A 13,242-nucleotide genomic window follows, 5' to 3' on the forward strand; every position below is an offset into this window, starting at 1 on the left:
GACTGCTGGAATTGCTGCAGTCTCATCCGAAATGTTCTGCTGCTATTCTTGAAGACTATGAGAGTAGTTGTGATACACCTTAGACTTGAGGGCTCCCACACAAAATAATTGCACACTGGCAGATCAAGTGACCTAGGCTGCCAGCTAGGGCCACAACCAAACTGACCTCTGCTAACAACTCTGTCAGGTGTGGAGAGTGTGTAAAGTGGTCCAAGTTTCAGTCGGCTGTTTGGTCAGTTGCTCCATCCTGTTAGAAGTAACTGGAGGTCTTTTCCTTCTCCATTATTGCTACCACAAATGGTTTCAAAATGTTGGCAATATAAAGCGTCAAAGTCAGCATCTCATGAAAAGAAGATGGGACCAATAATGCGGTGTGCAGACACTGCACACCAAACTCCAGCCTTCTGATCATGTAGTGGTGTTTCGCGGAAGTTACGCCGCTGCCAAGAACCTGCATATCTGTGAGCTGACATAACCATTCAGGTGAACCCAGGCTTCATGAGACAGAGAACAGGTCCATGTCCGAGCCATTCTTGTTATGTTAGTGAACAGGCGCCCACAAAACTGGAGGTGCTGAGGAGCATCTGCTGGTTTTAATGCATGAACCAAAGACATTTGGCTTGGATGTATGTGCAGGTACAGGTACAGGTGGAGTGTTCGTCCACAGGATCGACGTGATATGGCAGTGTCTTGCAATGGGTATCGGGTTAATTTGGACTGAGGAATTTTCTGGTGAACAAGCTACAGTTTCTGCTGTGTGGGCAGGTTTCAAAATGTTTTTTTTATTTGTTCAGAACTGGTCCTGTTTGATGCCATTTTTGGACTAAGTGTTGCATGGCACTCTTTGCTGGCACCTTGACACCCTTAAACTTCTCAATAAACAACTTACCTGACCGCTTCTATGACTTTGTTGTCACATAAATTTCCACACTGATACAGCCCACACTATTTTTTGAACCTGTGTGGATCACACAGTAGGCATACACATGGTGTGTGCATCATGGGGTGTTGTTATATGCATATATTCACATCCATTCATATCCAATCTGGGCCACTTTGATTTGCCCCACCTGTATATTTCTTACCTTGTAGCTGTTATCAATACTGAGAGAACTGACATTTCCATATAATGTCCCTGTATGTTATGTTTAATGAATATGTTATGTTTACTGTTTATTATAAATAGGCCTGTAGGAAGGTCCTGAGGTTTCATCACTCCATGGTGCGAAAATTTAAGCAGAATTACTTAAACAAACTGTTGTCTATAACCCAGATAAAAGTTATTTCTGAGATCTAAAGTGGCATTGCACCTATCATGAGTGGTCGTGATTCAGGTGTACGTGTAAGAAAACAGCAGGGAGTCACTTGTATAGAATGGTTAGAGAAAATTGAGCTGACATCTCCACACATCGCTGGAGGGGTCGAAACAAAATGGCACTGCCAGTTGATAAAGCAGAGTGCCATGTGGTGATATGCTGAGACGGTGAAGTTACGACAACAACAACACACTGTCACACTATACTGTGGTTATGTGGCACACACTCTTCCAGTGTGGTCAAACAGGTCCAAATGACGAAGAACACAGTGGCAGACCATCTCTCAGTGAGGAACTGGGAATTGAAAGAGATGTGGAGGTGCTAGTGCTCGAAGACCAGTGTATCACAATCAAGGTGAAAGTTAAAAAAAAAGTGTAAATCAGTCACGGACCAGTTTCGAACGTCCTTCACGACATTTTGAACACAACAAATGTCAACACCTGCTGGGACCCGCAACTGCTCACACCCATTTAAAAAGTGGAAATGTTTCAGCTGTGTCAGATCAGTGTGCATTACTTCTTTAGCTGATAGGTTTATCATTATATCCCCAAGATGAAGTAGCAAAGCAAGCAATGGAAGCATGGTTTCACCACAACCATAAAAGGCAAAAGACTGAACCATTGAACCACAAGGTGATTAAACAGTTTTTTGGCATTATCATGGTGTAGTGCTCACATATTATGATATAAGGGGCAACATGTAACCCCTGTTCTCATGACGGGAGGCTGTTAAGACAGTCTCATAAGAAGCTTTCCAAGGGAGTGTTTTTGTAGCACGACAATGCTCCAACTCATTCGGCACAGGGCAGCCACATTTCCTAATATGGCGTTCAGTGATGTATTACACTTTTCTAGGAATAAGAAACCACTGTGTCGCAGTCTTCACCAAGTCTTCCAGTGCTAAGAGAAATGCAGCACATTAAAGGATGAACATGATGAGGAGAACTAACACCATGGTTGCAGCTTGATTATTTTCCTGGGCTGATAATTAAGACTTTATGACTAGTACTGTCAGTCACAAAATTGAGTGGTTGCCCCACTGACAGTACAGCAGAGGGTACAACATTTCAAAGGTGCTGCATAAGGAATCCATGATAGCATCACAAACACAATTTGCAAGTGCAGCATGCTGTTGCATGGAGTGTAAAGACGGGAAAATGAAATTCCAGACTCTGTTACTGCATAAGGAGTGTGCGACACAATTATAACTCCGTTGCAAGTCAGATCCTTCACACATTGCTGCAGATGTCTTACAAAATATATCTTTTGAATGCAGTAGTCCAACAGCAGAGCTCCAGATAATCTACATAAGGAAAGAGTTTGAAATTCTCACAAGTGTTATTTCATTTATGGAATTCGTGATCAAAAAAAATTTGTCAGAGTCTGTTAGTAAAACAAACTTCTGAAAGTGGTAGTTATTATAAAAGTAGTAATGTTTCATGTGGAGTCTTCTCTCTCAACCCAACAAAGTGCTATGAGCCAAGAGTGAATATTAGAACAACCAGTGCTCTGCATCAAGAAAAACTTTTATTACCATCATGTTGTTGTCTTCAGTCCTGAGACTGGTTTGATGCAGCTCTCCATGCTACTGATCCTGTGCAAGCTTCTTCATCTCCCAGTACTTACTTCAACCTACATCCTTCTGAATCTGCTTAATGTATTCATCTCTTGGTCTCCCTCTATGATATTTACCCTCCACGCTGCCCTCCAATGCTAAATTTGTGATCCCTTGATGCCTCAGAACATGTCCTACCAACCGATCGCTTCTTCTAGTCAAGTTGTGCCACAAACTTCTCCCCAATCCTATTCAATACCTCCTCATTAGTTATGTGATCTACCCATCTAATCTTCAGCATTCTTCTGTCGCACCACATTTCAAAACTATTCGCTTCTTGTCCATTCTTCTGTAGCACCACATTTCAAAACTATTCACTTCTTGTCCAAACTGTTTATCGTCCATGTTTCACTTCCATACATGGCTACACTCCATACAAATACTTTCGGAAACGACTTCCTGACACTTAAATCTATACTCGATGTTAACAAATTTCTCTTCTTCAGAAACGCTTTCCTTGCCATTGCCAGTCTACATTTTATATCCTCTCTACTTTCACCATCATGTTATTTTGCTCCCCAAATAGCCAAACTCCTTTACTACTTTAAGCATCTCATTTCCTAATCTAATTCCCTCAGCATCACCCGACTTAATTCGACTACATTTCATTATCCTCATTTTGCTTTTGTTGATGTTCATCTTATATCCTCCTTTCAAGACACTGTCCATTCCGTTCAACTGCTCTTCTAAGTACTTTGCTGTCTCTGACAGAATTACAATATCATCGGCGAACCTCAAAGTTTTTATTTCTTCTCCATGGATTTCAATACCTACTCTTAATATTTTTTTTTTTTCCTTCACTGCTTGCTCAATATACATATTGAATAACATCGGCGAGAGGCTACAACCCTGTCTCACTCCCTTCCCAATCACTGCTTCCCTTTCATGCCCTTCGACTCTTATAATTGCCACCTGGTTTCTGTACAAATTGTAAATAGCCTTTCGCTCCCTGTATTTTACCCCTGCCTCCTTCAGAATTTGAAAAAGAGTGTTCCAGTCAACATTGTCGAAAGCTTTCTCTAAGTCTACAAATGCTAGAAACATAGGTTTGCCTTTTCTTAATCTAGCTTCTAAGGTAAGTCGTAGGGTCAGTATTGCCTCACGTGTTCCAACATTTCTACGAAATCCAAACTGATCTTCCCCGAGGAAGGCTTCTAGCAGTTTTTCCATTTGTCTGTAAAGAATTCGCATTAGTATTTTGCAGTTGTGACTTATTAAACTGATAGTTCGGTAATTTTCACATCTGTCAACACCTGCTTTCTTTGGGATTGGAAAAATTATATTCTTCTGGAAGTCTGAGGGTATTTCGCCTGTCTCATACATCTTGCTCACGAGATGGTAGAGTTTTGTCAGGACTGGCTCTCCCAAGGCCGTCAGTAGTTCTAATGGAATGTTGTCTACTCCTGGGGCCTTGTTTCGACTCAGGTCTTTCAGTGCTCTGTCAAACTCTTCACGCAGTATCATATCTCCCATTTCATCTTCATCTACATCCTCGTCCATTTCCATAATACTGTCCTGAAGTATAGACCCTCTATATGCTCCTTCCACCTTTCTGCTTTCCCTTCTTTGCTTAGAACTAGGTGTCCATCTGAGCTCTTGATATTCACACAAGTGGTTCTCTTTTCTCTAAAGGTCTCTTTAATTTTCCTGTAGGCTGTATCTATCTTACCCCTAGTGAGATAAGCCTCTACATCCTTACATTTGTCCTCTAACCATGTTGCACTTCCTGTCAATCTCATTTTTAAGACGTTTGTATTCCTTTTTGCCTGCTTCATTTACTGCATTTTTATATTTTCTCCTTTCATCAGTTAAATTCGATATTTCTTCTGTTACCCAAGGATTTCTACTAGCCCTTGTCTTTTTACCTACTTGATCCTCTGCTGCCTTCACTACTTCATCCCTCAGAGCTACCCATTCTTCTTCTTCTGTATTTCTTTCCCCCATTTGTGTCAATTGTTCCCTTATGCTCTCCCTGAAACTCTGTACAACCTCTGGTTTAGTCAGTTGATCCATGTCCCATCTCCTAAAATGTCCACCTTTTTGCAGTTTCTTCAGTTTTAATCTACAGTTCATAACCAATAGATTGTGGTCAGAGTACACATCTGCCCCTGGAAATGTCTTAAAATTTAAAACCTGGTTCCTAAATCTCTGTCTTACCATTATATAATCTATCTGGAAACTTCCAGTGTCTCCAAGCTTCTTCCATGTATACAACCTTCTTTCATAATTCTTAAACCAAGTGTTAGCTATGATTAAGGTATGCCTGTGCAAAATTCTACCAGGCGGCTTCCTCTTTCATTTCTTTCCCTACTATCAAATTCCAGTCCCCCATGACTGTTAATTTTTTGTCTCCCTTAACTATCGGAATAATTTTTCTTTTATCATAACAGATTTCTTCAATCTCTTCATCATCTGCAGAGCTAGTTGGCATATAAACTGGTACTACTGTGGTAGGCGTGGGCTTCGTGTTTTTTTTGGCCACAATAATGCGTCCACTATGCTGTTTGTAACAACTGACCCGCCCTCCTATTTTTTATTCATTATTAAACCTATTCCTGAATTACCCCTATGACTGTCATCATTTGAATTCAATAAATGCATTGCTGATAGGTGCTTCGCTCTTGATGAGAAGTGGGTGGTTGTTTAGTACTAGCATTCAGGATAAGGTAAATGTATTTCCAAATAGCATTCATTACTAATGAAATCTTCTCAGGTTATCAGCAGAGTTAAGATGATGTGTTCACACACCATTCCGATAAATTTCCTACTACTCAGAAGGTTTTGACAACACGATGCCACGACTCTGCCTATAACCCAAGAAGATATAATGAATGAAATTAACAGAGAAAGCCTGCTTTCCCATATAGCATGCATTACTTGCCCATCTTTAGCCATTTTATGCAAGGTGAGTTACTTGCAACTTTGTAGTCTAGCTTCCAGCGAATTCCGTATAAAAAAAAACTGTTTGTATCGCCATTGGTGGCGAGTAGATAGGAAGAGGAAAGGAATATTGGGTTTAACTTACCATCAATGCCATGGTAATTAGGGACAAAACACAACTGCAGATAGGGCAAGAGTGCAGAAGGGAATTGCCCAAAATTTGCCTTAAGATATTTAGGGAAACAAAAGAAAACCGAAATCTGAACGAGTGATTGATAACTGAATCCAGTTCCCTTTTATGCAAGACCAGTGCTCTAACCACTGTATTACCTCGTTCAGCTTAATGCAGTTTATAAGAAACATTCTCATAGACAAATGTGACTAAAGGGAAATAACACCATTGTGTTTCATCTACGGCTACAATGTAGCATGTAATATATAAGTGACAATTTCATCACACAATAGAATTGATATGCATTTATCACAAATTTTTCATGTTTAATGAGAACTATTCTTTTGTTTTTGACAAAGAATGATTCAGTGCTTGCATAGAACTATTGTCAATTTCGATAGAGATATGGCCTTACAACCTCCCTTGTGGTTATTTGGGCTACATGAATTTTCTGAGTAGTAAGGACCAACCACAGAAACAAAATATATAAATAAAAATGAAATAGTGAATATGAAGGTGGTTTCATGAACAGTTGCCCAACAGCTGAACAGATCCAAAACTCAAAGAGAGTCTTGAGCTATGCTTAGGTCTAAAAGGTACATGTCATTTTGGTACATTTTAAGAAATTGTACGACTTGATAGACCATGAGGTCTTGTTGACCCACGAGCGGGCATGCTGTTTTTCATAACACGAGGTGGCACATGGCGCACTTTGTAAATGTGTAAAGAATAGCTCTCTCTTAGTTACCCAGATAAAATGTATGAGCAAAATCACAGTCTAATTATAGTTTAACTCAGTAACGATAAAATAAAATTACTTTATATAAGCTAAAGCACTGTTTAACCAAATAAGCTGATGCAATAATGAAGGGATAGGTATCGGCTCAAAAACTGTGAAACATCAATGGTACAGTACAAGACAATGTTATATGTGGTTGGTGCATTTTATACATAGGTGCGCCAGCTCGAGGGTTTAACATCTTGACGAATTTGTGGATTACCTGAAACTGATATCCATAATTAGAGTAATATCCATAATTAGAGCGATCCTTACAATCACAAAATATAAGGTAAACTTGTATGGCATGTCTTGCATTCCTTTAACATCAAAACAAGAGTGCAACAAGGCAATGTTTTTTTCTGTCAATTACTTTTCAACTACATCTCTAAAAGATCATACCAAGCTTGTGGGGAAAAAAGGCTTACGTTCCATTGAGAATGGGATCCAAATGTAAAGGGATCATAGTAAACAATGTAGCTTTAGCCGATGACTTCACCATCCTCCATCCTGTCAAACAACATGGAAATCACTCCGATCCATTATTAATCTACTAATGGAAGTCCCCAATCAAACTGGCAGGAAGACATCCTTCAAGAAAACAGATGTATGGACCAACTTCAAAGACGTCCTACCAAACCTACCACAGATGACCAAAAACCCACTCTTCAGGCAACACAAAAAACATTCCAGGCCTTAATATTACACTGAAGTTCCATTTTTCATCTCATTTTTCATTAAAATGAATGCAGAGGGAAGAATGCCAATGCACTGTCAAAAATCTTGATGTTAAAGTTAAAATTTCCTTAGTGAACATGTGGGTTTTCTCAATAGTTTGTAATGATTAACCATAAATCATCACTTAACTCAAACTTCACTGCTGGATAAAAGCAAAAAACAAAAAATATGTATGTTTTCCATTCTCTTTGGCGTTATACTCCACACACAGTTCATTACACAGTGGAAAATCCAGGGTGAAATAACAAAAATATTATGAAAGGCATGTAGAGAGGTTGAGTTGTAGCACACACACACACACACACACACACACACACACACACAGTCTGTGGCCACCAAGTCGACTGTGAGGAGGAATCGCACCTGATGGGAGAAGCCATCTGGGTGGTGGGGCAAGGAGACTGGGGCAGGGAGGGGTGGTGGAAGGGTGTAGCATCGATCATGAGAGAATGCAGGGACATGGTGAGGATAGCGTTCAGCTGCTAGGTGCAGTTGGAATGTTGCGGAGGGCGGGGGTGTAGTGGAGGGGAAAAAAGGAGAGAGTTGGCAGAATAGAAGGTTGCACAGTGCTGAAGTCGAACACAGTGCTGAAGTCGAGCACAGTGCTGAAGTCGAGCACAGTGCTAAAGTGGAAGCAGTGAAAGGGATAAGTGAGTGAAGGACAGGGTCTAGCAAAGGTTCTGGCCAGGGGTGGTAAGGGAATGTAGGATATACCGCAGGGATAATTCCCATCTGTGCAGTTCAGGAAAGCTGGTGTTGGAAGACAGGATCCAGATGGCATTGGGTGTAAAGCAGTCATTCAAGTGAAGCATGTTGTGTCAGCCAGCATGTTCAGCCACTGGATATTCCAGATGTCTCTTGGCCACAGTTTTTCAGTGGCAATTCATGCGGACAGACAGCTTGTTGGTTGTCATGCCCATGCAGGATGCTGCACAGTGGTTGCAGCTTAGTTCGTAGATCACTTGACTGCTTTCAGAGATAGCCCTCCCTTTGATGGGCTAAATAACGCTTGTGGCCTAACTCTAATAGGTGGTGGTGAGAGGATGTATGGGACAGAACTTGCATGCAGGCCTTATTACAGGGATATGAGCCATGAGGCAAGGGGTTGGGAGTAGGGATAGACAAAGATAATGTATAGTTTCAGTGAGCAGTGGAATACCACTGTGGGAGAGGTGGGAAGGATAGGGGGTACGATATTTCTCATTCCAGAACATGACGAGAGGTAGTTGCAACCCTGATGGAGACTGTGATGCAGTTGCTTCAGTCCTGGGTGGTGCTTTCTGGCTGGATGGTGCAAATGTGGTAGGCAGTAGGTGACTGGAGAGACAAAGCATGTAATATCTGTTTCTGTACTAGCATGAGAGGGTAATTTTGGTCTGTGAAAGCCTCAGCGAGACCCCTGGTATATTTTGAGAGGGACTACTTGTCACTACAGACACTGGCCATTGGTGATTAGGCTGTACGGAAGCGACTTCCCGGTATGTAATGGGTCACAGCTGTCGAAGCTGGTGGTTGGTAGGTTTGATGTGGACGGAGGAATTAATGGAGCCATCTTTGAGGTGGAAGTCAGAAACTAGGAGGGTGGCTTGTTGGGCTGAGGATGACCAAAGCAACAAACACCGCTTATTTTATAGTTACATGATTTTGTTAAGCCTAACTTATAGTGCTATGTGGAATTACAGCTGGATCAGCCAGCTGCAATGAGTGCTGTTCTGCTCCATCAACGAATGGCCCAACTTTAACACCACAAAGACTTTCATGTGAATAGCAGAACTGATGTATTGTAAGTGTCGTTTGTTGTTTCTTTGTTTAGCCTTTCCCGTAGTTCCAATGGAAATGGCATTCTTTTGGTAGAACTTTGGCCGCCGTACCTCAAAATTTAGCACCTCATGCATTTTTGGCATTTTCACTTCAAAATTAATCTTTGTGTTGGCCTCTCATTGATTATGTATATTCTTTCAGCAAATATATCTTATCCACCCTTCTAATATTCCTTTTTACCATGCTGAAATCTCTATCACAGAGTAACACGTGATGAACTGAAAACTTTCCTGTGCCATAAGCATAAAACAAAATCACACAATTGCATGGTTTTTATTTTGCCTTTCACAAGAGTCAGAGAACAAGTTTAACATGTTTCCCAACATTTTCATTTGTATAATCAAAAAGAAATGAACAGATTTCATTAGGGCTTTTTTGTGATATTCCCTCATTCCTGGGTTTTCTGCCCCATAATTCAGGCACATTGAAAACATTGGCTGAAAACTGATGCAAATAAAATGTGTCTTGTATTGGTATATGATAGCAAGTTCGGCATAAAATGAAATGAGAAGCCTGCAATGCTAGAATCTGTTTCTGTGTTTTCTTTAACTACATGTGATTTCTTGAAGAATTTATCAGCACCCTTCTTGTGCACTATTGACTTAGCTGTTGCTGCCATTTAAGCAGCATCATTCAAAGGTGGACTTCTCATGTTTACATCAAGCTCTTCACATGTGTAACACTTGTCCACTTGCGGCTGCCTAGATTTTAAATTAAGATCGGCACAGAAAATTTTCAAATAAAATTGATAATCAAATTGAATAGTGGGTTACATGTTTTTGAACATCTGACACAATCTTCACGTTAAGTTCAGGATCGAGATAATTCCATTCTTTGTTGATATAATGTGCTTTCTTGACTGGAAATGAGTTGATGTGATTTTTTATTTCCACTGTTAAATCCACTAGCTTGCATTTCCAGGAGGGCATTTTCCCCTCTATCTTGTGGAGATTTTCCTTCTTTCAACAAATTGCACAGGCACCTTATTCACTTACTGCTCGACGGCAGTTTTACGAATCTATATCGTACAGCCAGACGCTAATCACTAATAAACATATGACAGTCCTTTTGGTTTCTTCCTCCCAACCTCCTTATCGATACTCAATGTCTGTCTTGCTAATGTTTTACTTCTATGAGGCTTTGATCCTGTTCATTTTTTGTTTGAAAGTCAATAAATTTAGTGTATTAATTCTACCTTGCTGCCCTCCATTATCTTAGTTGCCATGTATTTCACCCAGCAACTGGAAATAGAATTATACATTCAATTGACTAGGTTCACTTTGATACAATAGAACCTAATTACTCCATCCCCTAGAGCGCTGAGAGCATGGTCAGAATGCAAAAAAGGTTAGATTATCAGAAGAACACTTTCATTGATCCATACCATAAAAAGACAGTATCTTGTGACTGTCATTGGCATTACTACAGAGAGCAACAGTTATGCTATCTTTGGCATGTTTTGTACCTGATACAGACTTATTTTATGCTGCAAAAGTTCTTGTAAGGAGCATTTTGTAGTTTAAGCCTCACTCACAAATGTTATACACTTTTCAAGAGTCAGATTAAGCTCTTTTAACTAGTTTTCCAAATTCTGGAACAAATTCATTGATAGCTGTTTCATCAGCAGACATCTCACTGGAAATAACTACATTGTGATTGCTGTAGACTTTTCATTTTCATTGTTTCCATCTGATTTTGCCAGTGCCTTTTTTATCATCAGACAACATTTCCAGACAACAGATTTCCATTTCTTCTTTCCTGCTCAAATCACATCCATTGAGAATTGTCTAGAATTTCACTTTTAGGTCTGTTAAAAATCTTGTGCACCTTTCTCATCATGAATTGTCGTTGTATGACTTTTAAAAGTTTTCCATTTTTTCTCCAGATTTTAACAGTTGTTATGCCAACACCTACCTCACTTGGAATGTTTTGAAGGGACTCACCTTTATCTAATCTTTCAAGCATTTTCAGTTTCTCCTTTAAAAAGAGTGTCATATGTTCAGTTTATGTGATCCCGTAATTTATTTTTACACACTTAAATATGAAAGAACATTTGTCACTAATTTATAAAACAAATTCATGTACAATAACATTTGCTGATCACATTAGAAATGAGCTGTTTCATAATAAAACTGAATGAACTATCCCATCTATCAATGGTCAACTGTCCACTGATCCATTTTGGAGACCAGACACCGGAAATGGAATAGTCGGACTAAGCGGGGACTAAGAACATCAGACGTCAGATTAGCGAGGTTCTACTGTAATTAACTCTCAGTTTTGAAGCAACACTTAAGTTTCAGGTCGGAACTCACCTGCAGACATAACGATGATGTTTTGGTTCATCTCTAGCCCCTTTCCAATTTATATATGCTTCTTTCTTCACCCTTTCTCATTTTATGGCTGTATGTTTCGGAAACTCCACTGCATTCTTCCTTCTTTCTTCATTATTTCCAGACATTTGTCACTAGCATCACCACCGTCTAATTTTTCAGCACAAATAACAAAATAAATCAATTAAAGCAAAGAGTAAGAGACAATATCATTTATTCTCTCTGTTTATAACAGTGCTGAAAATTTAAAATTTCATCATCATCATCATTTAAGACTGATTATGCCTTTCAGCGTTCAGTCTGGAGCATAGTCCCCCTTATACAGGTTCTCCATGATCCTCTATTCAGTGCTAACATTGGTGCCTCTTCTGATGTTAAACCTATTACTTCAAAATCATTCTTAACTGAATCCAGGCACCTTCTCCTCGGTCTGCCCCGACTCCTCCTACCCTCTACTGCTGAATTCATGAGTCTCTTGGGTAACCTTGCTTCTCCCATGTGTGTAACATGACCCCACCATCTAAGCCTGTTCGCCCTGACTGCTACATCTATAGAGTTCATTCCCAGTTTTTCTTTGATTTCCTCATTGTGGACACCCTCCTGCCATTGTTCCCATCTACTAGTACCTGCAATCATCCTAGCTACTTTCATATCCGTAACCTCAACCTTCTTGATAAGGTAACCTGAATCCACCCAGCTTTCGCTCCCATACAACAAAGTTGGTCGAAAGATTGAATGGTGCACAGATAACTTAAGTCTTGGTACTGACTTCCTTCTTGCAGAAGAGAGTAGATCGTAGCTGAGCGCTCACTGCATTAGCTTTGCTACACCTCGCTTCCAGTTCTTTCACTATGTTGCCATCCTGTGAGAATATGTATCCTAAGTACTTGAAACCGTCCACCTGTTCTAACTTTGTTCCTCCTATTTGGCACTCAATCCGTTTATATTTCTTTCCCACTGACATTACTTTCGTTTTGGAGATGCTAATCTTCATACCATAGTCCTTACATTTCTGATCTAGCTCTGAAATATTACTTTGCAAACTTTCAATCGAATCTGCCATCACAACTAAGTCATCCGCATATGCAAGACTGCTTATTTTGTGTTCACATATCTTAATCTCACCCAGCCAGTCTATTGTTTTCAACATATGGTCCATAAATAATATGAACAACAGTGGAGACAGGTTGCAGCCTTGTCTTACCCCTGAACCATGAACTCAATTTACCGTCAACTCTAACTGCTGCCTGACTATCCATGTAAAGACCTTTAATTGCTTGCAAAAGTTTGCCTCCTATTCCATAATCTTGTAGAACAGACAATAACTTCCTCCTAGGAACCCGGTCATATGCCTTTTCTAGATCTATAAAGCATAGATACAATTCCCTGTTCCACTCATAACACTTCTCCATTATTTGCCGTAAGCTAAAGATCTGGTCCTGACAACCTCTAAGAGGCCTAAACACACACTGATTTTCATCCAATTGGTCCTCAACTAATACTCGCACTTTCCTTTCAACAATACCTGAGAAGATTTTACCCACAACGCTGATTAAAGAGATACCTCTGTAGTTGTTACAATCTTTTCTG

The sequence above is a fragment of the Schistocerca cancellata genome, chromosome 3 (genome assembly GCF_023864275.1).
Source record: "Schistocerca cancellata isolate TAMUIC-IGC-003103 chromosome 3, iqSchCanc2.1, whole genome shotgun sequence".
Classification (NCBI taxonomy): domain Eukaryota; kingdom Metazoa; phylum Arthropoda; class Insecta; order Orthoptera; family Acrididae; genus Schistocerca; species Schistocerca cancellata.